This window comes from Hyperolius riggenbachi, chromosome 3 (assembly GCF_040937935.1).
Source record: "Hyperolius riggenbachi isolate aHypRig1 chromosome 3, aHypRig1.pri, whole genome shotgun sequence".
In the NCBI taxonomy this organism is placed as follows: Eukaryota; Metazoa; Chordata; class Amphibia; order Anura; family Hyperoliidae; genus Hyperolius; species Hyperolius riggenbachi.
This window is the reverse complement of record NC_090648.1, coordinates 342392029-342419480: the sequence shown is the minus strand read 5'-3', so window position 1 is coordinate 342419480 and position 27452 is coordinate 342392029.

The window sequence follows — 27452 nt, the reverse complement described above, 5'->3', positions numbered from 1 at the left end:
TTACCACAGTTTAGCAAGTACAGTTAGCCCAGTATAGTAAGTATAGTTAGCCCAGTATAGCAAGTACAGTTAGCCCAGTGTAGCAAGTACAGTTACCATAGTATAGCAAGTACAGTTAGCCCAGTATAGTAAGTATAGTTAGCCCAGTATAGCAAGTACAGTTAGCCCAGTGTAGCAAGTACAGTTACCACAGTATAGCAAGTACAGTTAGCCCAGTATAGTAAGTATAGTTAGCCCAGTATAGCAAGTACAGTTAGCCCAGTATAGCAAGTACAGTTACCACATATGCATATATATATATATATATATATATATATATATATATATATATATATATATATATATATATAGTGTGTGAGGATGTTACATACTTGCTGTCAGGCTCTCAGTGCAGGCTCTCGCTGTAAGCTCTAAGTGCAGGCTCTTAGCGTCACCCTCCTCTCTCTAATGGCGCCCAGACGCTGCTCTGACTACACTGCGACACAACAGTCGTCTCAGTGATGCAATAAATGTAGCCATTCATTGGCTAGTATAATAGAGGGGGCGGCCCTGGAGGTTGGCACTTTTAGGAGGGGGAATGATGATTGGCCGGCGAGTCACTGGCACCTCCGATACACGCGCTTGACGAAGGGGGCGTCGCATAAGGCCTCCGAGATACACAGCATGGCCCTACTGATGCAGGAGGCGGGACTGCGCCTCCGATATTCATATCGTCGCCGCCGCATGAGGAAGGGGGTGATTGGCCGCACTGATTGAGGAAGCGGGGCTGGAGAGCGATGATGCGCGCGACCGCTGCTGCGGCTGTCCCATCGCGGTGTAAACATGGTCAGTGACGTCAGTGAGGCTTAGAAGTGAGGCTGAAGCTGCGGCCCCCCATGAAATGTCCTGCGGACCACCTGGGGGCCGCGGACCCCAGGTTGGGGACCTCTGTTTTAGGGTATGTCTCCACCAGCTTTGCACATCTAGAGACTGAAATCCTTTCCCATTTTTCTTTGCAAAACAGCTCCAGCTCAGTCAGATTAGATGGACAGCATTTGTGAACAGCAGTTTTCAGATCTTGCCACAGATTTTCGATTGCATTTAGATCTGGACTTTGACTGGGCCATTCTAACACATGGATATGTTTTGTTTTAAACCATTCCATTGTTGCCCTGGCTTTATGTTTAGGGTCGTTGTCCTGCTGGAAGGTTAACCTCCGCCCCAGTTTCAAGTCTTTTGCAGACTCCAAGAGGTTTTCTTCCAAGATTGGCCTGTATTTGGCTCCAACCATCTTACCATCAACTCTGACCAGCTTCCCTGTCCCTGCTGAAGAGAAGCACCCCCAGAGTATGATGCTGCCACCACCATATTTGACAGTGGGGATGGTGTGTTCAGAGTGATGTGCATGTTAGTTTTCCGCCATGCATAGCGTTTTGCATTTTGGCAAAAAAGTTCAGTTTTGGTCTCATCTGACCAAAGCACCTTCTTCCACATGTTTGCTGTGTCCCCTACATGGCTTGTGGCAAACTATAAACGGGACTTCTTATGCTTTTCTGTTAACAATGGCTTTCTTCTTGCCACTCTTCCATTAAGGCCAATTTTGTGCAGTGCACAACTAATAGTTGTCCTATGGACAGACTCCCCCACCTGAGCTGTAGATCTCTGCAGTTCGTCCAGAGTCACCATGGGCCTCTGATCAGCGCTCTCCTTGTTCGGCCTGTGAGTTTAGGTGGACAGACTTGTCTTGTTAGGTTTACAGTTGTGCCATACTCCTTCCATTTCTGAATGATCGTTTGAACAGTGCTCCGTGGGATGTTCAAGGCTTTGGAAATCTTTCTGTAGCCTAAGCCTGCTTGAAATTTCTCAATAACTTTGTCCCTGACCTGTCTGGTGTGTTCTTTGGACTTCATGATGTTGTTGCTCCCAATATTCCCTAAGACAACCTCTGAGGTCGTCACAGAGCAGCTGTATTAGTACTGATAATAGATTACACACAGGTGCACTCTATTTAGTCATTAGCACTCATACGGCAGTGTCTATGGGCAACTGACTGCACTCAGACCAAAGGGGGCTGAATAATTACGCACACCCCACTTTGCAGTTATTTATTTGTAAAAAAAATGTTTGGAATCATGTATGATTTTCGTTCCACTTCTCACGTGTACACCACTTTGTATTGGTCTTTCATGTGGAATTCCAATAAAATTGATTCATGTTTGTGGCAGTAATGTGACAAAATGTGGAAAACTTCAAGGGGGCCGAATACTTTTGCAAGCCACTGTACAATTTATAAAAGTTCTGGTTGCTTGACATTGTACATATGACGAACACAATTTAATTACTAATTACTATGAAAAACTGCACAGAGGCCAAAAACAGCTGAAAATTGTAAAGGACACATACAAGCAAATAACACTTACTTGCCCAGTCTCAAACTATTCTGGAGCAAGTGCTGTTGAGCAAAGCTTATATAGGCAAACAGCTGACAAATGTTAACATTACGCGCATAAACTTCTACTCGCTCAAATTAATGCGCACTATCAGTTTTACACGCCCAATGATGCGGGCGTAATTCATGTAGCGCTATTCAATAGCACTGTTTAGTGAATCAACCCCAATGGGTAATGATACTTGCTTGTTACCCATTCATATATGTGGCCTTCTGTATGGCAAGTATGACACATTAATACAGGGACTTCAGCATGTAACCTAGGTTCATATACTTTGTGTAATAGCCATGGTTCGGCCGCACCAACAGTGAGTTATGACCATGGCCATTTTTTTGCTGTGGTGTGTGAAACATTCTACCTCCATCTCTAAACCCATGTTGCATGAGAAGGTGAATTAAAAAGAAAAAAGATACGGGTGTCTGGTAAATACCAGTGTACAGTTAGCTAAAGGAATGGGCCAAAAACAATTTGGCAACACCCCTGTAGGTTGTACACGGAGTAGGAACTTCACATGGAATGGAGCAGGGGCTGCACATGAAAGGGGGCAGCTTAGAAAGTTGTCTGGGTTATGGGGGCAAAAGTATGAATCTAGCCCTGACCCTGTCTTTTTGCCAAGTTTCTTTGTATAAGCTAAGGTCCAGTTTTCATCACTAGTTGTAAATGTGTATCCACTATGCTTTATGTGTTCATGTTATTGGTGTAGTTTTTGGACTTCTTCAAGTCAGGAAGTGAACTCTTTGAGCCGGAAAAGAATAAATACAATGGGCTCGATTCACAAAGCGGTGCTAACCCAGATAGAGACTTTAGGCATGATAACCATTGCACCACGCTGGTGAAAAGCCAGTTTAGGTGTGTCACAGGAGCCCTTGTGGCTGACCGCACTTAGCCTTCTAAACGGTGCCAGCGCACAGATCGTGCGAACTCTGGTCGCAGTCAATGCGCAGGGACCGTTAAGAATTAGCCGCAGACAACTCAGAAGGGAGCCTGTGAGACACGGGTGATTACCACTTCACCCACTGGTACAGAGTAAACTGCCACCACCGCGGTTATCATGGGACCGTGGGGCCCACTAACTGACTGACTAATCCTGCGAATAAAACGGTTAAACACACGTTATTCTGTCTAGCCAACAACAAACAAACAGTAGCGTATCTTCAGAGACCCGGGATCAGTTCTGTGTGTGCTGATAAGCAGGGTAGCGGAAAGTGAATGACTTGGAGAAAGTCATTTATTCACGCAATATAAATAATTAATATATACAGACAATTATTAAAAATCACAATTATTAAGACAGTAATAGCCAGTATGAAAAATAAAAGAAGGGAGAAAAATACTTATGGTTTGTGGAAATATGTCCTTTTGTGGGAAAATCGTCAAGTTCAAGCAAAACGGTTTCAAGTTCTTAGAGTTCTTTGTTGCAGAGTAAAGTTCAGCAAGATTTAGAATCCAAACAAAATGGAGGATGTCCTTTGTTTTAGCTCTGGCAATATGGCCACCACTTGTTCCTCATAGTGGCCGTGTGTCCTGAAGATGGTAAAGGGAGGAATTTCTTCCCAGGCAGCTCATTCACTTTTAATGGAGCTGAGCTCAGAGGCGGGCTTCCAGAGTCGGCCCCCAGGCCAGACTATGGTAATCACATCTGGGCAGGGGCTTTAGCAAACTCATAATCCTGACAGGTTCCCTAGGCAGACCTGCGCGGCCGGCACACAGATAATAATTACATATTCTCGATCCCCAGAACTTACCGATTAATATGATATCAAACTTGGGCATGTTTGCATGCCCGGTTAAAAAACGGTGGAATTCCCAGCGTTCTGGTTAGGCTAGGGGCCCAAATTTAATATCAAAACACTCACAAGATCCGGACCAGCAGAATGATATAACTTCCACATTTCTCCGATGTATGGTACTTCTAAAACATGCATAAAGATCATAACTCTATGTTTCCCTATCCTGGCTGAATGGTTCCGCTAAGTCTGCCCCCTGCTGGGATTAGCTTCCTTGGCTCTGAAAAGACTCCTGGTTTGTTAATTAACATCTGAGTGTTACCCCTCTGGCTTAATTAGCAAGTCACAGGGCACAGGCTTCATGAAAAGAACTAGGCTAACTATTTCTCTGAAGACAGCAGAGACCCCCCAGGCTGGACTGCCTGGTGTCCACAGACATGAGATTCTGATTGGGGCAGCGCAACGACAACCGAGGCAGGAAGTCGGTTGCGGCTGCGTTTTCTGCGCACTGACGGCTCGCCCGTCACACCTCCCCTTTCTGATGCTGTGTTGGGGGTTGTCACCAAGACATCCTCCGTAGCAGCCATTGGCGCTGTTGGGTCTAGTTCCCCCTGACACCGGGACAGCCCATCAGCGTGTTGGTGTCGGCTGCCGGGACGGCGGGGAAACCCATTGGCGCCTGCGGCTTGGTTCACCTGGACAGGTCGCTGTCCGCTACCCTCAGGGTTAACCCGACATGGACCGTTCTGGACAGGGCGTTTGCGCCACTGCAGTCGGACGTGGTGTCTGCCGGGACTGCTGACAACGGGCAGTGGGCTGGTTAGGTCAACAGCCAGCCCACGCAGGGTTCCCCTGCTAAGTGGCTGTGGACCTAAGGGAACCCCGCGGGAATCCCTGGACCTTCCCAGCTCCTGACAGACGGCACATGCTCGGCAGTAGTTTGCTACATCCCGGTTCATCCGGGGCCAATAAAACTGTTTCCGAATACCGGCAAGTGTCTTGCGGACACCTGAGTGCCCGGTCAGAGGATTACCATGTGCAGATTTCAGCACATGTCCCCTGAACGCACTCGGGACCACAAGCCATTTGGTATTCGCATGGGATCCACCTGTAGGGGGCTGCACAGACTCACTGTACAGTCTCCCACCTTCCCAGTACACCTTGAAAGCAGCCCCGTCTGCGAGGGGCTCAGCGGCTCGCTGCCTGAGCACCTCCAGGCTTGGGTCACTTTGTAGTGCGGCTGAGAATACGGCGCTGTCAGTTTCAGCCAACTGGCTCATGTCACACGAGGCCAGCGGCTGAAAGGTCTCATCCCTGCGGTCAGAGGAGGGGGAGGAGGCCGGAACCCCCTCCACCTGTTCTGAGCTCGGGTTCTGAGCAGTGCAGCTGCGCGGTATTGCTAGCACAGGTACACTGTCAGAATGGCACAGACGGACATTACTCAAATCATCATTGCATGCAGTAATGACATTGACAGGTATAGACATTTTTTCATTACAGACAGGTAGTACAGGAAACTCAGGTACAGTTACAGCATCATCACAACAGACAGTCTGTACCTCAAACTCAGGTGCCTTTGAAGCAGGCACTATTGAACCTGGTACCCTTGAACTGGGCACATTCAACCCACCTCCCCCTGGTGCTCCCCCAAGTGTATAAAGTACCTGGTGGTGGGTGGAGAGTCCGTCTCCTTCCGTGAGCGACAAGGCGGTCGTGGCAGGTTCATAGTAGGACACAAGCTTGCCCAAATCAGTCCCCAGCAACACAGGGACTGGGAGATCCTTCATAACCCCAACAACCCTTTCTTGGATTCCTAATCCCCAATCAAGCTTCACTGTCGCGTGGGCTATGTGAAAAAGGGTGCCCTCTACTCCAGTAAGGGCAAGGGATCGGCTGGAGCTGATGCTCTCCTTTGGCACAAGGTGTGAGTGAACTAACGTGATGTCAGCTCCGGTGTCTCGAAATCCGGTGACAACTTTGCCGTTCACTCTAACAAGTTGCTGCTGGTCGGTTCGGTCGCGGATTTCCTTTCCGCGGGCAAACAGGACAAAATCTGATGATCCCGGCTGTGGTTCGCTGGCGGGTTGCCTCTGCTGTGGGTGAGGTACAGGTGATGCAGATGATCCAGGTGCTGGTGGTGTCTGTCTCCGCTCCGGACAGTCGAATTTCATGTGTCCGGGCTGGCGGCAGTAGTGACAGGTGACCTCTCTAGGCGCTGCAGGCCTGGGTGCAGCAGCTGCGCTGGGTGGCCTCTGTGGCGGACGGCTCACAGGGGCAGGAGGGTCTGCCGAGGTATTGGGCTGACCTCCTCTCCAGCTGGATGGGATAGTTCTGCGTGTATCAGCCACCCGGGTAGTTGCAAAAGTCTCAGCAAGGTCTGCAGCGACAGTGGCTGAAGCCGGCCTGCGTTCTAGCACAAACTGGCGTACATCAGCAGGGCAAATGTTCAGAAATTGTTCGAGGACTATCAAGTCCTCCAGGACGCCATAAGACCCTTTGGTGAGGCCTAGAGTCCACTGCCGTAGTGTGGTGAGCAAGCTGCTGGCCACATCTCGGTACGAATCAGAAGACTTTTTCTGCCAGGCCCTGAACTTTTTCCGATAGGCTTCTGGCGTCAGCTGGTACTTAGTAATGATAGCGTCTTTTATAGCAGCATAATCATTATCCTTCTCCGCAGGCAATTCTGCAAAGGCATCAAGCGCTTTGTAGCGCAGCAAAGGTGTCAGATGTCTGGCCCACTGGTCTTGGGACAGACGATACTGACGGCACGCTTTTTCAAAAGACCGCAAAAACAAGTCAATGTCTGTGTCTTTTTCAATATTAGCAAATTTAAATTTTGCACTTACGGGTGGTGCAGCTCCTTCAGCAGGGAGGCTGGGTGGTGAACTCCGGCTGGCCTGTTGCACTTTTGCCATGTTTAGCTCATGCTGTCGTTGGCGCTCCCGTTCTCGCTCAGCGGCATCCCTCTCTGCGTGGCGTTCTGCAGATTGGCGCTCCCGTTCCTCTCGTGCTTCCATGTACTGCATGTACTTTTCCAGGTCAGTCTCCATCAGCTTTTGTAATGCCTGCTGCATTACCGGGTCAGCACCCCTGGACAGTCCAGTACTGGCCAGTTCCAAGCGAGTATTTTCAGAAACTTTGGGGTTGGGGTCCACACTGACATTCTCCTGCGTAACTGTTGATGCAGGGCCCTCAGGATGCACAACCTCTGTACGGTCAGGAGTCTCAGTCTCTGGTTCCCCTTGCCTTGAGTCAGATGGGTCAGCGTCTACCTCAGCAGACACATCCAGCTCCTGCAGTTGCTGGGTATCCCATTGAAACAATTCCGTTACCAGGTCCCCTTGTTTCTTGCGGCCGACATCAATGCCTCTCTCTTGGCAAAGATTTTGCAGGTCCGCCAGGCACATTTTCTTGTAGTTCCCGGACATTTCCACGTCAAATAAAATAAAACTTTTGGGGAGGGGTACTGGCTACACAGTCTCTCTGTATATATAAAAAATATATTGCCTTCCAGCTACACCAACGAATTAGTTCGTTTCTTGATAGCGCTAGCGCTATCTTAGATACTTTCAGCACAACACAGGTCCCAACCGCTGCCTAACACTGTCACAGGAGCCCTTGTGGCTGACCGCACTTAGCCTTCTAAACGGTGCCAGCGCACAGATCGTGCGAACTCTGGTCGCAGTCAATGCGCAGGGACCGTTAAGAATTAGCCGCAGACAACTCAGAAGGGAGCCTGTGAGACACGGGTGATTACCGCTTCACCCACTGGTACAGAGTAAACTGCCACCACCGCGGTTATCATGGGACCGTGGGGCCCACTAACTGACTGACTAATCCTGCGAATAAAACGGTTAAACACACGTTATTCTGTCTAGCCAACAACAAACAAACAGTAGCGTATCTTCAGAGACCCGGGATCAGTTCTGTGTGTGCTGATAAGCAGGGTAGCGGAAAGTGAATGACTTGGAGAAAGTCGTTTATTCACGCAATATAAATAATTAATATATACAGACAATTATTAAAAATCACAATTATTAAGACAGTAATAGCCAGTATGAAAAATAAAAGAAGGGAGAAAAGTACTTATGGTTTGTGGAAATATGTCCTTTTGTGGGAAAATCGTCAAGTTCAAGCAAAACGGTTTCAAGTTCTTAGAGTTCTTTGTTGCAGAGTAAAGTTCAGCAAGATTTAGAATCCAAACAAAATGGAGGATGTCCTTTGTTTTAGCTCTGGCAATATGGCCACCACTTGTTCCTCATAGTGGCCGTGTGTCCTGAAGATGGTAAAGGGAGGAATTTCTTCCCAGGCAGCTCATTCACTTTTAATGGAGCTGAGCTCAGAGGCGGGCTTCCAGAGTCGGCCCCCAGGCCAGACTATGGTAATCACATCTGGGCAGGGGCTTTAGCAAACTCATAATCCTGACAGGTTCCCTAGGCAGACCTGCGCGGCCGGCACACAGATAATAATTACATATTCTCGATCCCCAGAACCTACCGATTAATATGATATCAAACTTGGGCATGTTTGCATGCCCGGTTAAAAAACGGTGGAATTCCCAGCGTTCTGGTTAGGCTAGGGGCCCAAATTTAATATCAAAACACTCACAAGATCCGGACCAGCAGAATGATATAACTTCCACATTTCTCCGATGTATGGTACTTCTAAAACATGCATAAAGATCATAACTCTATGTTTCCCTATCCTGGCTGAATGGTTCCGCTAAGTCTGCCCCCTGCTGGGATTAGCTTCCTTGGCTCTGAAAAGACTCCTGGTTTGTTAATTAACATCTGAGTGTTACCCCTCTGGCTTCATTAGCAAGTCACAGGGCACAGGCTTCATGAAAAGAACTAGGCTAACTATTTCTCTGAAGACAGCAGAGACCCCCCAGGCTGGACTGCCTGGTGTCCACAGACATGAGATTCTGATTGGGGCAGCGCAACGACAACCGAGGCAGGAAGTCGGTTGTGGCTGCGTTTTCTGCGCACTGACGGCTCGCCCGTCACAAGGTGTGATAAGTTTAGGCATGATAAGTTTAGGTGTGATAAGTTTAGGCATGATAAGTTTAGATAAGTTTAGATCGCTTGCAAAGTCCCGCACGCAAAGCAGCGCCATTAAACTTTATACGAAGTGCACCAGACTTTGCTAGCGTAAAACTTTTGATCAGCTGTGCACTGCGGTGCTAACGCAGTTGGCGCTTAAACTTATCACACCTAAACTTATCACACCTAAACTTATCACACCTAAACTTATCACACCTAAACTTATCATGCCTAAACTGAGTTTAGGCATGATAAAGGGCTTTTCACCAGCGTGCTAACTGTTAGCACCGCTATGTGGATCAGGCCCAATGTATTTATTCTTAAAAGCGCTGGGGAAATCGCTATACCAAGTGCTTTTTCAAGCGTTTTGCGATTTCCCTATACCTGCAAAAATTGTACTGGCAGCGCTTTGCTGAGCGGATCAGAAACGAACTGCTCAGATGTGAACCCTCTCATAGGGAATCATTGCACAAGCGCTTTTAGGGCCATTTTAGAAAATCGTCGGCACTTTAAAAAAAACGCAAAACGCCCTAGGTGTGAACAAGTCCTAAAAGGGACTCAAGCTTAATAATGAAAAAGATTTTATACATACCTGGGGCTTCCTCCAGCCCCATCCGCTCCGATCGCTCCCACGCCACTGCCCGCAGCTTCAGGAACCGGGTCACCGTCACTGACATCAGTCGCAGCCAGCTACGCAGGAGAAGTGCGCTCTTTGTGTATCTCTCCAGCAGCTGCTGGTGAGATAGGTAGAGGGGGCACTTCTCTTATGCCAGACTGGCTCAGACTGACGGAAGTGCAGGGACCCGGTTCCCAAAGCTGCATGCAGCGGAAGACATCAGCATTGGTGCGATCGGAGCGGATGGGGCTGGAGGAAGCCCCAGGTATGTATAAAATCTTTTTCATTATTTAGCTCTGGTACACTTTAATGCTACTGCAGAAACTTTGCAGTGTGTTCACTATGCTTTTGGGCTTTTTTTCACACACTTGATGGGGAAATACGGAGGGAGGAGTGTGGGGCCTGGGAACACATGGTCTGCATTTTCACAGGCTCACATTGCATATCATTTAAAAAATACTTGAAGCATTATGTTTATATTGAGCAAGGCAGCCAGTTACAGCCATTCTGTAGTTTGTGTAGCATAAATATTAGTGCTGATATGTTAAAGAGACATGCTAGAAGTGAGGCTACTTAGTATATGACCATGCTGCTTTTAAGTCCGATGGATGATTTCTATTGCTTTTGGCAAGCTATATATAGCCACACTTATTGCCTGTGTCTCGAATAATATACAGTAGCTATGATTATTATATTTTATATATTTTTTAATATATTTTTTATGGGGGGGAGGGGGGCGGCATGCTCTTCTTTTATTAAAGTTTTTCTTATTATAGTATTTATTTAAAGTGGGTTTGTATATCTTAGTCATTTAGTTGGGAGGGGGAGCATGTATCTAGGGCAAGGCTTTTCAACCTGTGGTACTTTGCTGTTGGCCAGGTGATACACACCATGTTTGCCTGCCACTTTTTTGTAATTAAGCGGGGGGAGGGGGGGGGTTATAGGTGGTGAGGAACTTGCAAAGCTACCTATATTGGCAATCTACCTCCAGATTGCCAATACTGACAATCTGTAGGCTAGCAATCTAATTGTAGTCTTTTTCCCCACCAATGCCTCCTACTTTTCCCCTCCCGTATGCCCTTTTTTTTCAAGTGTACCTGCAAGAAAAAAGTGGCCCGGGGGGTACTTGCCTCAGGGAGGGGGAGGCCTTTCTATCCTAAAGGGGTTTCCCCCTTCCTCCTTAGTAGAGGGGATCCAGCGCTGGGAGCCCCAAAGTTCTCCTCGTCGGTGTGTGCGCATGCGCAGTAGCTGCTCTCCGTTCAGGCTCCAGCAGAAACAGCCAAGCCCAATCACGTCCAATCTAGTGCGCAGGCACACTGGTGGTACTTGAACATTTTCAGGCGATAAAAGTGGTACAATTAGTGAAAAGGTTGAAAAGCCCTGATCTAGGGGATATCTTAATAAAGTGGACTTCCGGATTTCGTCATATGCCATCCATGATATTGCCTGTTCCTCCTTCTGGCCATTGGTGGTGATGAAGAAATGTTGAACAAGGGGGAATTACACTGAGGGAATGTCCCCTACCTTATGGAGCATCCCCCTCCTTTAATCTACTGTGCAGGCACACTGGTGGTACTTTTTACGTGATAAAAGTGGTAGAATGAGTGAAAAGGTTGAAAAGCCCTGCTCTAGACACACACATACACACACACACACAACTATATTTGTTTTCCTTGACTGCAGTGCTTGAGTTTAGGTCTTCTTTAACCTCCCTGGCGGTAAGCCCGAACTGAGTTCGGGCTATGCCGCCGGGAGGCACCGCTCAGGCCCCGCTGGGCCGATTTGCATAATTTTTTTTTTTGTTACACGCAGCTAGCACTTTGCTAGCTGCGTGTAACCTCCGATCGCCGCCGCTACCCGCCGATCCGCTGCTATACGCGTCGCCGCAGCCGCCCCCCCCCAGACCCCGTGCGCTGCCTGGCCAATCAGTGCCAGGCAGCGCCGTGGGGTGGATCGGATTCCCCTTTGACGTCACGAAGCCCTCCAAGAGATCCCGTTCTTTGGGGCTGGGGGGATGCCGCTCGGCAGCGGCTATCATGTAGCGAGACATTGTCTCGCTACATGAAAAAGAAATTAAAAAAAAAAACAAAAAACGTATTTGCTGCCCCCTGGCGGATTTTAATAAACCGCCAGGGAGGTTAAAGGGCAACTGATATGAGAAGAATACAGTGGCTGTCTGCCATATTTATTTCCTTTTAAACTATTCGAGTTGACTGGCAGCCCTGCTGATCTATGTCTCTGCAGAAGTGTCTGAATCACACCAGAAACAAGCATGCAGCTAATCTTCTCAGATCTGACAATAATGTCAGAACACTTGATCTGCATGTGCTTGTTCAGGGGCTGTAGCTAATGCTGGGTACACACGGTAAGATTTTCTGTGCGATTTTCTGACCCGATCGTTTTTTCCGCAAGATTCTGCGTTCGATTTTCTTATCTTCATTATTTTTTCTTATCTTTTTCTATTTACTGCTATGAGAAATCGAGCACAGAAACGATCGGCATCGATATCTGACATGACGGATTTTATTAATCGGATCCATCTATCGCACGAAAAATCATACAGTGTGTATTAGGCATTAAAATATTAGAGGCAGAGGATCAGAATGATAGCCAGGTAACTGGCATTGCTTAAAAGGAAGTAAATATGGCAGCCTCCATATCCCTCTCACTTCAATTCTCCTTTAACAGTTCACTTTTTTCACGATAGTGGTCCTTTAAACAGTTGAAATTTGACAGTTGGAAATCGACAGTTTAAAAAAGACAGTTAGAAAATGACAGTTGGAAAATGGCAGTTGAAAAATTATAGTTGAAAATGGCAGTTAAAAAAACAACAGTTTAAATCTGGCAGTTGAAAAACAAAAGTTAAACTGTCATTTTCAACTGCCATTTTTCAACTGTCATTTTCAACTGCCATTTTTCAACTGTCATTTTCAACTGTCAAATTTCAACTGTCATTTTCCAACTGCCATTTTCCAACTGTCAAATTTCAACTGTTGTTTTTAACTGACATTCTCCAACTGCCAAATTTTAACTGTCATTTTCCAACTGCCATTTTCCAACTGCCATTTTCCAACTGTCATTTCCCAACTGCCATTTTCCAACTGTCATTTTCCAACTGCCATTTTTCAACTGTCATTTTCCAACTGCCATTTTTCAACTGCCAAATTTCAACTGTTGTTTTTAACTGTCATTCTCCAACTGCCATTTTCCAACTGTCGTTTTCCAACTGCCATTTTCCAACTGTCATTTTTTAACTGCCAAATTTCAACTGTCAAATTCCAACTGCCATTTTTCAACTGTCGTTTTCAACTGCCAAATTTCAATTGTTTTTTTTTAACTGCCATTTTTCAACTGCCATTTTTCAACTGCCAAATTTCAACTGTTGTTTTTAACTGCCACTTTCCATCTGCCATTTTTCAACAGTCATTTTTAAACTGCCATTTTCAACTGCCAAATTTCAACTGCCATTTTTCAACTGTCATTTTCAATTGCCATTTTCCAACTGTCATTTTTCAACTGCCAAATTTCAACTGTTTTTTAACTGTCATTCTCCAACTGCCAAATTTTAACTGTCATTTTCCAACTGCCAATTTCCAACTGTAATTTTCCAACTGCCATTTTCTAACTGTCAAATTTGAACAGTTTTTCAACTGACATTTTCCAACTGACATTTCTCATCTGTCATTTTCCATATGCCAGATTTCAACTGTTGTTTTTAACTGTCATTCTCCAACTGTCTGTTATGATCATGTCTGCAGCGTTTACTGCTGGCTGCAGTGGTATTGTAACCCAAGCAGTTCTGATGTCATTACATGCATTTTCTTGCATAGTTTGGTTTGCACTTAAACTAGTTGCTGATTCCATCTGCAGTCGCTCTGAAGTTAATGACAGTTTAATATGCTTTTGTGTAAACAAACATTGTCTGCTGCAATGGAGGGGCAATCCCTTTCCTGCAGGCTGCATATCATTGTCTGCCTTTTCCTGCTGTCAGCCTGTGATTAATTACCATTCACTTGTGTGGGAATCTGCAGGTCTGCTCCCATTGGATGACCTCAGTATAAAGAACTGCTTCCTGCAATGCTTGATGGGCTACCATAGTCTCAGATTCTGTCTGTTACTCTGCTCGTGCCCCACCTCGTTCCTAGTCCGTGTGGACTGCGCTGACTGCTGCGAAGGGGTCAGCGAGTCCTCCTAGTTCTGCTCTTGTTCTAGAAGTTGTTACTCTGCTTGTCTTGTGTCATATATTGGTCCATCGCCAATATATACGCATACTTGCGCATTTTGTTATTTTCCTTGTATTCGTGTTACGTTGATACATCAGTGTCGCTGATATAAACATACACGAACTGTTTATTTCCTGTGTTCAGTTAGTCAGCCTTCCAGCACGTTTTGGTAGTTTGCGCGTATCGTGAGCACCCGTGCTGAGCTAGTATCCTGCTCCTGGTCCTGTTTGTGGATTGCGTTCATCTCTGCGAGGAGATAACGAATCCTTCTGAATCCTGTCCTGTTACCGTTTGTGGATTGCGTTCATCTCTGCGAAGAGATAGCGAATCCTTCTGAGTCCTGTTCCCTGTATTGCTCCAGTGCTAGTCAGTGTTCCTGCTTATGTCATATATCGGTTCATTGCCGATATATACATATGTTAGTCAGACGTTACAAATAGTTTCATTGATAGCTGTAATTGTAATACGCTAGGAAAACATACTTATTGTATATTTGTCTGTGTTACGTTCATCTATCTTGATCCTGCTATTTCCTGACTATCTTGTCCTGTCTTTGTGAGGCACGCCATCGCTGCAAACGCATTGGCTGCCTCATTCCAGTCTGTCTTATTGTGGACGCTTGCTGTCACTAAGTAGTGGCTAGTTAAGCAAGCGTTCATTCTGTCTACCTGTCCTGATCTCCTCAGTCCTGGTTTATGCGCTCAGCGCTACTTTGCGCTGAGACGTTATTACGAAAGTGTTGTTTGTGGCTGTTCGGATCTGCACCGGCTCTGTGCACCACAATCTCCTATTGGAGTCAGTCCTCTCCTCCACTAAACTGGGGATATCCTGATCCCTTGTGCTGGTGTGTGTACCTCCTTCACGTCAGCTTATGTGTTGCATGCTGACTGTGGAGAATACACCCTCCAAGCTTAACACTGTCATTTTTCAACTGCCATTTTTGAACTGTCGTTTTCCAACTGCCAAATATCAACTGTTGTTTTTCAACTGCCATTTTCCAACTGTCATTTTCCAACTGCCAAATTTCAACTATCCTTTTCCAACTGTTTCCTTCTTCCTTTTCTATTTTATTCATTTTGCAAACGCAAGCCTTGAGGTGATTTGCCACCACATTTTATGTTTTGGGGGATAGATTTGCATCACGACTTGCACAATTTAAAACTTGCAATCTCTAAAAAGTCCATAACCAGATGAAACGGTCACAGGTGTCAGATATGCGTAACTGTGAAGAGGGAGTGGAAGAAAAAGCCTATGTTGGCTTTTTATCTTCCTATCTTGCTTCCAGTCTAATGACCCATTTATTGGCTTCAACTTTCAGGGCTAGTGCACACCAGAGTGGTTCTGAAGCGTTTTTTTAAAACGCTTGCAGGGGGAAAACTGCTTGGCTAATGAAAGTGAATGGGATGGTGCACACCAGAGCGGGTCGTTTTTTTCCACAAACGTAAACTCGGGGGCGGCAGCATTTTTTAGATTTCTGAGGCGTTTCTGCCTCAAAGTATAGGAAAGTGGAAAACCACTCTGAAAAACGCTAGATCAGAGCTGTTTTCCAGGCCTTTTTGTTACAGAAGCTGTTCAGTAACAGCTTTACTGTAACAATATTTGAAATGTTATAGTCACGTTTAAAAGAGAATACAGGTGCTGCTCCAACTCAGTAGAAGTGTGTCTTTCACCAGCTGCTCAGGAAAAAAACGTATCCAGCATAGGTATCATAAATTCCAAATACAGCTCCACAGCGCTCGGTGAACACCACGATATCTGCAGTTGCACCACAGTGTAAATTTTTCAGACAGTGACCATCACCAAAAATAAGCCATCAAAAGGTCACTCACTGTCCTTAAAAACATAGTGGTTTAATAAAAGTCACAAATAACACATGTACAATAGCTTACTTTAGGGGTCCTTTTGACAGGGACCCTTAGTAACAACAAGCGTATAGTGTATACCAGTACACAAACAATAGTCTCACGGAATCTGTAAGTTTGCCCAGTCTCCAGTTACGACCGGTTTCGGCTTTCCGCCGTCATCAGGGAACCTGACAAAAGGACCCCTAAAGTAAGCTATTGTACATGTGTTATTTGTGACTTTTATTAAACTACTATATTTTTAAGGACAGTGAGTGACCTTTTGATGGCTTATTTTTGGTGATGGTCACTGTCTGAAAAATTTACACTGTGGTGCAACTGCAGATATTGTGGTGTTCACCGAGCGCTGTGGAGCTATATTTGGAATATTTGAAATGTGCTACACAAAAACGCTAGGCATGTTTAGAACATGCCTAGAATCGCTCTGAAATCTGCTTCAAAAACCTCTAGCGTTTTGCAGATCTGCTAGAGGTTTTTGGTGTGCACTGGGCCTCAAAGTGGTTCTCTTTCCAGGCTAGCACTTTTAGCCACCTTTGAAATTTGTCCACACATTCTCTACCTTAGTTCTTGGTACTTGTGTTCCTCCACGATGGTGACCCTCTTTTTCGTGGGCTACTTCAAATGTATTTATTTAATGTGCATTATGGTGATTTATTGTTGCCGAGTTGTTTTTCAGATGAACTTGCACTGTTTTTTCTTGATAAAGATGTACTTTGCTGCTTTGAAATGTTGACTTATATTAATTGCAGCATGAATTACAGATCTTTCTGTACCAATTTTTTGGAGAGCCAACCATTTACTTCTCTTTACAAAAATGTATGGCACGTGTGTTGCTCTGCATGGCAGTATCAATTGAAATGAGACAGCACTGTGTTGGCACAGAAATGCATGCAGCAGTTCATTGTCAGAGCACACTGCTGCACAACACATGAGAGTCTGTAACTCATTACTGAATTAAGCTCAGCAATGCAGCAGTGCATCTTGACCTTCACGGTGGCTATCAAACTACTATTTTTAAAGGACCACTATAGTGAAAAAGTAAGCAGTTAAAATCTTTCTGAAACAACATGTTTTGGACTAGTCTACCTCCTCATTGGGGATTCTCAGGGTTTTCTTTGTTTTAAAAAGAATTTATCAAATGGCAGTTGCTAAGTCTAACTGCCAAAATAGTAAGATACCAGCCAACCTCCCTACTCGCTTGCACGCTATTTTGGCAGTTAAACTTGCAAATGCTTTTGAAAACAAAGGAAACCCTGAGACTCCATCGTGAGAAGATGGACTAGTCCAAAACCTGTTGGTTCTGTCAGATTTTAAAGTAGACCTAAACTCAGAGCTTTCTCTCTGATCTAAGGAGATAAGCAACAGCATAATAACTGTAAAGAAAAACATTTCTTTGTTACAACTTACAGAAAAATTACAAAAACCCCAGCAGTGTTTACTTTTTGGTGTCCTAGGAGCACAAAGGGTTAACCTCCTGTGTTTACATATTAGCCCAAACGATGACACACCTGACAGCCCTAATTTAGACTTGCTGTTTACTTGCTGATATGGCCTAATTAGACAGGCTAATCTCTCTAGACCAGGGTTTTGCACCTGTGGTACGCGTACCACCGGTGGTACTTTGCTGTTGACCAGGTGGTACACACCAGGTTTGCCTTCCTTTTTTGTCCATCTGCCATTTGTCCTGTCCTGCCTCCACAAAGTTTGGCTCCCCCTCCCTCGCTCCTTGCTTTGTTGCTCTGCAGCATGCTGCACACCTCAGATCAGTGGAGACGAGACAACCAGGCGACCAGTGCACAGTGATGGCACAGATACAGAGAATGACATCACTGCTCACTTCCTGTATTTGAAGTATACACGCCATCACTGTGCACCGTTTGCCTGGCTGTCTCTTCACTGCGGCTGGCTTACCGATGATCTGAGGTGTGAACTATTTCGCAGGCAGCACAGCAAGGAGTGAGCAAGGAGGAGCCGAACTTTGTGGTGAGTCACTGCCCAGGTCTGGTGGGGCCAGGCTACCTATAATTATGCGGGGGTTTGAGCCACTTGCAAGGCTACCTATATTGGCAATCTACCTACAGATTGCCAATACTGACAATCTGTAGGCTAGCAATCTAATTGTAGTCTTTTTCCCCACCAATGCCTCCTACTTTTCCCCTCCCGTATGCCCTTTTTTTGGCCCGGGGGGTACTAACCTCGGAAGGGGAGGGCATTGTATCCTAAAGAAGTTTCCCCCTTCCTCTTCAGTAGAGGGGATCCAGCGCTGGGAGCTCCTCATCGGTGTGTGCGCATGCGCAGTAGCTGCTCTCCGTTCAGGCTCCAGCAGAAACAGCCAAGCCCGATCATGTCCAATCTACTGAGCAGGCACACTGGTGGTACTTGAAAAATTTCAGGCGATAAAAGTGGTACAATTAGTGAAAAGGTTGAAAAGCCCTGATCTAGGGGATGCCTTAATAAAGGGGACTTCCTGATTTCGTCATATGCCATCCATGATATTACCTGTTCCTCCTTCTGGCCATTGGTGATGATGAAGATATATTAACCACTTTGTCCACCACTACAGTATATCTACGTCAGCTGTGGCACCCTCCAAGCCACAGCCACGTAGATATACTGACCTAGTTGCAGCCCTGCTGTGCACGGTCGGGTGCGCTTTAGAGCGCACCCTCCGGCACTGTCAGCTGCATTACTAATTGGTGGAAGGAAACATGTTCCCTTTTGGCCAATTAGTCCACCCCCCTCCGATGAACGATCGCTGCAGTAGTGAACTGCAGCGATCCTTCATCTGTCCCCCTCCGTGCAGAAATAGTTAAAAAAATGCACAAGCAAGCAGTCTCACTCACCTTACCTCGGTCATGCGACTATCCTGAAGCCTGATCCTCCAATCACCTCTCTGCATTCAGCGGCATATTGCCGAAACCCGGGTCCCAGCCTGATGATGTCAGAGCGGGGATCGGAGGATCAGGCTTCAGCATAGTCGCACGGAAGGGGCTGCCTGATGGGGGGGGGGGGGGCATCTGGCTATGGATTCTTGGGGGAGGGGGGATATGCAAAGGGGGGGTGTACATATTTACTGGGGGACATCTGAGTAACCAAGGGGAGGGGGGTTGTACAAATTTTGCATATCTGGGGGGGGGGGGCATAACTTAATACTGGGGGCACATTTGGCTATAATGGGGGGGGGCAGCGCTAATCCTGGGGGTACATCTGGTTATAATGGGGTAATCCTGATGCAGGGGACACATTTGGCTATAAAGAGGGCATTATTCCTGGAGGTGCATCTGTCAATCTATTCTGGGGGTGGCAAACACAGGGGACACATCTGGCTATGCTGGGGGGGCTGATATTGGGGGCACATCTGGCTATACTGGGGGGGTAATACTGGGGACACATCTGGATATCTATACTGGGGCGACGTTAACTTGTGGCACAGTTTTTATGTCAATCGCAATTTTTATTTTTAAACAGAAATTGGTCAAAATTAAGAAATATTGCATTTTTTTTATTTTTCCCCCTTTTTCCCATTAAAATGCATAGAGAGGAACATTTTATTTGGGACTAAAGACCCCCCAATGAAAGCTTAGTTTGTCTTGAAAAAAACGATATATAGATCATTTAAGTGGCACGAGTACAGATTAAGTTATTGGTGATTAAACAGGGACACCGCTAAAGCGTCAAAACTGCTCTGGTCAATAAGGGGAAAACAAGGTCTGGATGCGAAGTGGTTAAACAAGGGGGAATTATACTGAGTGTCCCCCACCTTATGAAGCACCCCCCTCCTTTAATGTTAACAACCATTTAATCTAATGTGGCTCAGGCAGTGGAAACCCACATTTACCAACTACACAACTTTCCTGGCCACTACCAGCCTGCATTAAAGATAAGCAGCTAAATGGGAGTGAGGAGAAGCTGCCACAGTTGCTTTCATTTTTTTTTTTGTAAATAAATGTTAAACAATGTAAACCAATATAGAAACAATCAAACATTAAAGCACACTTGAAGTGAAAGGTCTCTTTCTATGGACTATGAAGGCTGACATATTTATTTACTTTTAAAGGACAACTGTAGCGAGAGGTATGTGGAGGCTGCCATATTTATTTCCTTTTAAGCAATACCAGTTGAGCGTAGTTTATTTCCAGATCACATGTCAACAAGTTTATGTGTTAACTTATGTGTTGACATGTGATCTGGAAATAAACTACGCTCATTGAGAAGCTGGTGTGCTGACCGATCATCTTTACTACTTTGCCACAGTACCCTGCCTTAGAATCTCTCCTTCGTGTCTCTTCAAATAATTCCTTCTCTCCATAGTGACACCTTGCTGTATCCCCCTTTACTATAGTGTCTCCTTATAGTCTCCATTCCATCTCACTATAATGCCTCTAAATTAACTGTGTCCTTCTTTAGCGTCCCTGACGGTACCTCCCTCATAGTGACCCCTCAATTCAGTTTTCTTCTTTAGTGCCACCTCACCTAGTGCACCTTCATGGTGTTCCCCTTATTATGGTGTGCCTTGACTATGTTCCCCTCACCACAGAGACTCCCTTTACTGTTTACTGAATCTCATAGTGCCCCCTTTTACTTTTCCCAAAACATAAGAACTTTCATTATATCCCCAACAAGCATACACTCTTCCCCCTCTTCTAATGCATAGCAAGCACAGTTGCAAAGTGAATTTGGTACGTAGTTACTTGCCCTTGCTTATTGTGTGTCCTTTGGCTATCATGTTCGTCACCACTTGTAGCATCACTCATCTATAGTACATGTAAAGATCACATGGCATGGATGAGGAGTATGGATGAAAGCCACATAACAGCTGAAGAAGCCAGAGGACATGAAAGCAGCCACAACAAGGTAGCTGTTTACTAACCCTGCTGCTCTGTTGCATTCATTCTGCATGTAAAAACAGTAATGAGAGAAAGCAGCAAGATTAGGTGGGTTAGGGCAGGTATCCCTTTTTGCCCATGATGGCTATTACCCTGCTTGAATAAAGTGAAAAGAATGCTGGACCAATAATAAAGAAATAACGTTCTTGCTGGTAATTTTTGATTTTGCCTCGGCAGGTGGGGTTACCTCAAAGCACAAACTCCTTTTGTTAGACTATCACTAGCCCTTTACTCAAGCTCAGAGACCTCTGATGCCTTTTTGAAGCCACACCAAGTAATAGCCATTACCATGAAACAGATAGATCTGATCCCTCCTGCTTTCTCAGCACTGCAATCAAGTCAATAGATACCTCAGACAGTAGTAGCACAAAAATGACAGCACCAAGATGAATAAAGCCTGAACTCTCATACTGAGCAAACTTCTGTGCCAAGATTACGCTGCAGTCTGTATAATGTCAGCTCCAATTATCTCAGCACTAGGTGATTTCATTTCCAGTTTCCTTCTTTTTAGCTATAGCAGAGGTCTGCTACTTTGGGCTTGATTCACAAAGCGGTGCTAACCTACTTAGCACGTCTAAAGTCTTTAGATGTGCTAACCAGGGTGCTAAGTAGGTTAGCACCGGATTTCTCAATTGAGAAAACCGGTGCTAACCTACTTAGCACCCTGGTTAGCGCGCCTTAAGACTTTAGACGTGCTAAGTAGGTTAGCACCGCTTTGTGAATCAAGCCCTTTAAGTTAGTATGTAGGGGGGGGGGGCAACTTAATGTAAGGGTTTTTGCTTGTTTGTTAGGGTAGGATCTGGATGGTGTGATTAGGACTACCTATAGAGCAAGAGAAGGCATTGCATAGGATCACTAGGGTCACACAACAGTGGGATGGTTAAGCTTAAGCAGTACCTATTCAGTAAGGAGTCCTTGGGCAAGACTTACTAACACTACAGGGGGGGGGGGGGGCTACTGAGTGCACCCTTAGCGGCTGCAGCTCTCAATTGCTTTGAGTCCAACAGGAGAAAATCACTATACAAATGTTAGAATTATTATTATTATCATTACTTGTATTTTATGTTCTATTTGGCATGTATTTTACTAGTGAACATTTTAACTAGTTCACCACTAAGGGGTTTTTCCTTTTATGGGCCAGAGCAATTTTCACATTTCATCACTCCTCCCCTTCATTCGCCAATAACTTTATCCCTACTTATCACAAAAAAAAATATAATTATTTATTTTTTCAGCCATTATAGTTTTAAAATAAAATGTGCTAATGTGGATAAAAGCCACACATTTTTTTTGCCCATTTGTCCCAGTTATTACAACATTTAAAATATGTCCCTAGCACAATGTATGGTGACAATATTTTATTTAGAAATATAGTTGTATTTTTTCAGTTTTGCGTCCATCACTAATTACAAGCCCTTTTTTTTGAAAAATAACAGTAATATACTCCATGACATACAAATTAAAAAAGTTGAGTCCCTAAAGTAACTATTTATGTATTTTTTTGAATATACAAGTGTTTTATTTTGGTAACTGTGGGAGAGTGGGGGAGGTAAGTTGTTAATTTAATGGGGGATTTAATGTATTTTTATTTCAGTTTAGGTACGTAGGTGTGTACTATTTGGCCACTAGATGTACCCCCACTTTATATTAAATAGTGTGTGTATGTTTACTTTTACTTTGTCAATGACCACTGACATCTCATTGATGCCGGTGATCATTGATCACAGCAGGCACTTTGATTGGCGAATAGGCAATGTGCTCCCATTCACTGATTAGTGCACTAATGGGCAGTGACGAGAACACGCACGACGGGCGATCGTGGCAAGGTACCTATATCTACGCCCCTGGGACTTTAGATGAAGTCCTGCAGGGTGTAGATATATTGCCCGCAGAATGACAAGTGGGTAAAGTACTTGTGTACATGTGCTAATTCGTAACACACACTGGAAAGATGAAATTGTGCAAATTATAAATAGCATGGAATTTTAGCCTGGTTTAACATATGGTGCAGTGCGATTGTCCTGCTGCAGAAAAGCCTGGGGCAGGCCAATCGTACAGCTCCATTCCCCTGTGCACATTACCTTGTAGCAGAGTGCGCCGACAGGGTAATATGCATATAATTGCTGTCCATTATTCTGGACAGGAAGTACGTTACTGTTTTCAGCCAAATGATGCATGCATGCTGCCCCCACAACAATCTAAATAGATTGTTGCGGTGCCATAGACTCCACTGCAATTGCCTGCTGCGCGGTACTGCTTGGCAACACACTGCATAGCTTGTTTTGCCTCGGAACTACTTTCACTGCATCATGTCGCACTGCGGGTAGTGTGGTCAGAGACTAATGGCCACTGCAACAGAGGAGAGGTTGGGAAGAGTTCTGCAATGTGATGCAATGCTCTATGGGCTTGATTCACTAAAACGTGATAACTCAAATATCACACCTTATGAAAAGATAGCACACCTTATGAAAAGATATCAAACCTTATCAAAGTTAACACGCTTTATCAGAGTAGCATTGCGAGCGCTACAAACTTATGCCTGCTAATTGGCAATGGCACTCGTCCCTGTGGGTTCGTAGTGCTCCCTATGCTACTCTGATAAGGTGTGTTAACTTTGATAAGGTGTGATATCTTTGATAAGGTGTGATATATTTTCATACGGTGTGATATCTTTTCATAAGGTGTGATATTTGAGTTATCACGGTTTAGTGAATCAAGCCCATAGTGTAAAAGGATCCTAAAGATCCAATCACGTTCCAAAAATTACAGTGGGTAAAACTGAAGTGAGAACTCAATGGTGGGAGTTACAGTGCTGCATACCGGGAACCTGTTTGGCAAAGCTTGCTACAGGAGCCACCAACAGTATTCAGAAGCAGCTAGTTATGTAGACCAGCGTCAGAATTAACAGTTATAAGTTGTTAAACCATTTAATGGTACATTCCATCACCAAAAAGAAGTACAGTCTTTATAATAAACTTGTTACTAAAGTAAGTTGAAGAATTGTATCTTTTCTATAGTTACTGTAATGGTCAGTTTTGCTATTTTAAATATGATTTTTTTTTTTTTTATCACAATTTGCAAACTTTTTGTTAATGTCAAATGGAGCGTGATGTTGTGGAGAAAAGTAAACACCAACCAACTGCATAAAACCTTTTTGTTTCTTCAACTGTAGATTTTGAAGCTTAGATTGTGCGGGTGCAAAGAACTTCTCCATACGTTTTTAACCAATAGACCAAATGTACACAGTGAAAGAGGAAGTACACCTTTGTGACACTTGGCATTGGTTGTCAGAGATGCTTGCTCTTTCAGTTCTATTGTTGCCTTTTCAGTGGCTTTTTATTGGCTATGAACAAGTGTTTCTCCAAGTTGGTAAATTAAGTTTAAATGCTTAGCCTTACTAGAACTAGGATGGTTCTAAATAAGTGTTTGTTAGGCCGGGTTCATACTGATAGTGAACATTTTCTGTTTATTGGATTAGAAACCAACTGACTTAGTGGTAAACCAATGATAGTCCTACCTGGAGAGGGAGAATTCCTATTGGTCCATTTCAATGCAATGCGGAGCACCAGCAGTACGTTTCTGTCTGGGCTCCCTATGATATTGCTATGTTTGTCTCCAGCGGCAGCAGAAGCAGTGACCTGAGCAGCAGCATAAAAATCAGAACAGTTGCAGTGATGTTTGCACAACTTTCTCAATGTGTGTGATGGACCCAGCATATGTGCACAGGATATGCTGGGAACGCACCATTATGCATCCATCATAGTGTAGACCTAGCCTTGGTCCAGACTTCAGAAACATCTTATAGGCCATGGTGTCAGATATCCAAGCACTGTTACAGCTGAGTTAATTATTTTCAATTTATCATTCTTAATTTTTCACCAGTGATTCTTTGTAACATCCTGATGATTTTTCTTAACCGCTTCTGGACCGCCAATATTTTGTTTGGAAATAAAGGTGCATTGTTTCCGTTTTGTGTCCGTCACTATTTACAAGCTTATAATTTTAAAAAAATTCGTAGTATACCCCCTTCAAATGCATATTTAAAAATTTCAGACCCTTAGGTAACTATTTATGTCTTTTTTTTCCCTCAAAAATTTTATTTGGGTAATATTTTGGTGTGGGAAATAAACAGTTAATTTTTAATGTTGTTATATGTGTAAATTGTAATGTACAAAATATGTAGATGTAGTTTTACTATTTGGCCACAAGATGACCACCTTCAGTTTTTTTTCCCTCCTTATGCTTCTCGCTAAGTGGAAGCACAAGGGATGCGGAAATTTTGACGCGCAGAAAGACTGAAGCCTCTTGTAAAAGCGCTTCGGTTTTTCTGCGTGGGGACATGGATCGGTGATCTGGAACCGTGTTCCCGTTCACTGATCCCAGGGCTACCGGGGAACACCATGGGGGCGCGCCCACGATCGCGCGCGGGAGCAAGCCGAAGCGTGGCAGCGCAGCAGAGCAGCCGCCCGGACGTGAGCTTCACGTCCGGGTAGCAGAAATAGTTAACCAATTAACCTTCCTGGACGTAAAAGTTACGTCCAGGAGGCCATGTGCGCGCCCCTGCTGCCGATCGCGCACGTGCACGCGCGCTCGCGGCCCGCGGTTCATTAGCCAGGCAATCAGTGAATCGGGCTATGGTGCCCGATCACTGATTCCTCTCCCCCGCTTTTTCTGGCTCTAGCGTCCCTCTAAGCGTACATGTTATGCTTAGAGTGAAGTCACTAAACAAACTCATGGCTGCCATCTTGTGGTCAAAAAGTAAAACTACACCTAAATGTAAAAAAATATAAAAATAATCATATATTTACATTTAAAAATGACAATTTACATCCCACCCTTCAAAAAATACCCACATAAAATGTTTAATAAAAAAAAATGTAAATAAAAAAAAAACACATTTAAATATTTACCTAAGGGTCTAAACTTTTTAAATATCAAAGTAAAGATGAAATATTTCTATTTTTTTTAATTATAAGCTTGTAAATAGTGATGGATGCAAAACGGAAAAAATGCACTTTTATTTCCAAACAAAATATTGTTGCCATACATTGTGATAGGGGCATAATTTAAATTGTGTAATAACTGGGACAAATAGACAAATACAATACGTGGGTTTTAATTATGGAGACGTATTATTTTAAAACTATAATGGCCGAAAACTGAGAAATAATGATTTTTTTCCATTTTTTTCTTATTCTTCCTGTTAAAATGCATTTACAGTAAAGTGGCTCTTAGCAAAATGTACTCCCCAAAGAAAGCCTAACATGTGACATGATGAGATAGACATTTGTATGTACAGTGCCTAGCACACAAATAACTATGCTGTGTTCCTTTTTTTCTTTGTCTGCCTGAAAAAGTTAAATATAAGGTGTGTAAGTGGCTGACTCAGTCTTGACTCAGACAGGAAGTGACTACAGTGTGACCCTCACTGATAGTGTTGGGCGAACATCTAGATGTTCGGGTTCGGGCCGAACAGGCCGAACATGGCCGCGATGTTCGGGTGTTCGACCCGAACTCCGAACATAATGGAAGTCAATGGGGACCCGAACTTTTGTGCTTTGTAAAGCCTCCTTACATGCTACATGCCCCAAATTTACAGGGTATGTGCACCTTGGGAGTGGGTACAAGAGGAAAATTTTTTTAGCAAAAAGAGCTTATAGTTTTTGAGAAAATCGATTTTAAAGTTTCAAAGGGAAAACTGTCTTTTAAATGCGGGAAATGTCTGTTTTCTTTGCACAGATAACATGCTTTTTGTCGGCATGCAGTCATAAATGTAATACAGATAAGAGGTTCCAGGAAAAGGGACCGGTAACGCTAACCCAGCAGCAGCACACGTGATGGAACAGGAGGAGGCGCAGGAGGAGAAGGCCACGCTTTGAGACACAACAACCCAGGCCTTGCATGAGGACAAGAAGCGTTCGGATAGCATGCATTTTGCCGCCATGCAGTCATAAATGTAATACAGATAAGAGGTTCCAGGAAAAGGGACCGGCAACGCTAACCCAGCAGCAGCACACGTGATGGAACAGGAGGGCGGTGCAGGAGGAGAAGGCCACGCTTTGAGACACAACAACCCAGGCCTTGCATGAGGACAAGAAGCGTGCGGATAGCATGCATTTTGCCGCCATGCAGTCATAAATGTAATACAGATAAGAGGTTCCAGGAAAAGGGACCGGTAACGCTAACCCAGCAGCAGCACACGTGATGGAACAGGAGGAGGCGCAGGAGGAGAAGGCCACGCTTTGAGACACAACAACCCAGGCCTTGCATGAGGACAAGAAGCGTGCGGATAGCATGCATTTTGCCGCCATGCAGTCATAAATGTAATGCTATACAGTGGTGGTTGAGCGGTGTTCTACTGTTCCCAGCAGAGACACAGAGCACAATGCTATACAGTGGTTGGTGAGCGGTGTACTACTGTTCCCAGCAGCGACACAGAGCACAATGCTATACAGTGGTTGGTGAGCGGTGTACTACTGTCCCCAGCAGCGACACAGAGCACAATGCTATACAGTGGTGGTTGAGCGGTGTACTACTGTTCCCAGCAGCGATACAGAGCACAATGCTATACAGTGGTTGGTGAGCGGTGTACTACTGTTCCCAGCAGAGACACAGAGCACAATGCTATACAGTGGTGGTTGAGCGGTGTACTACTGTTCCCAGCAGC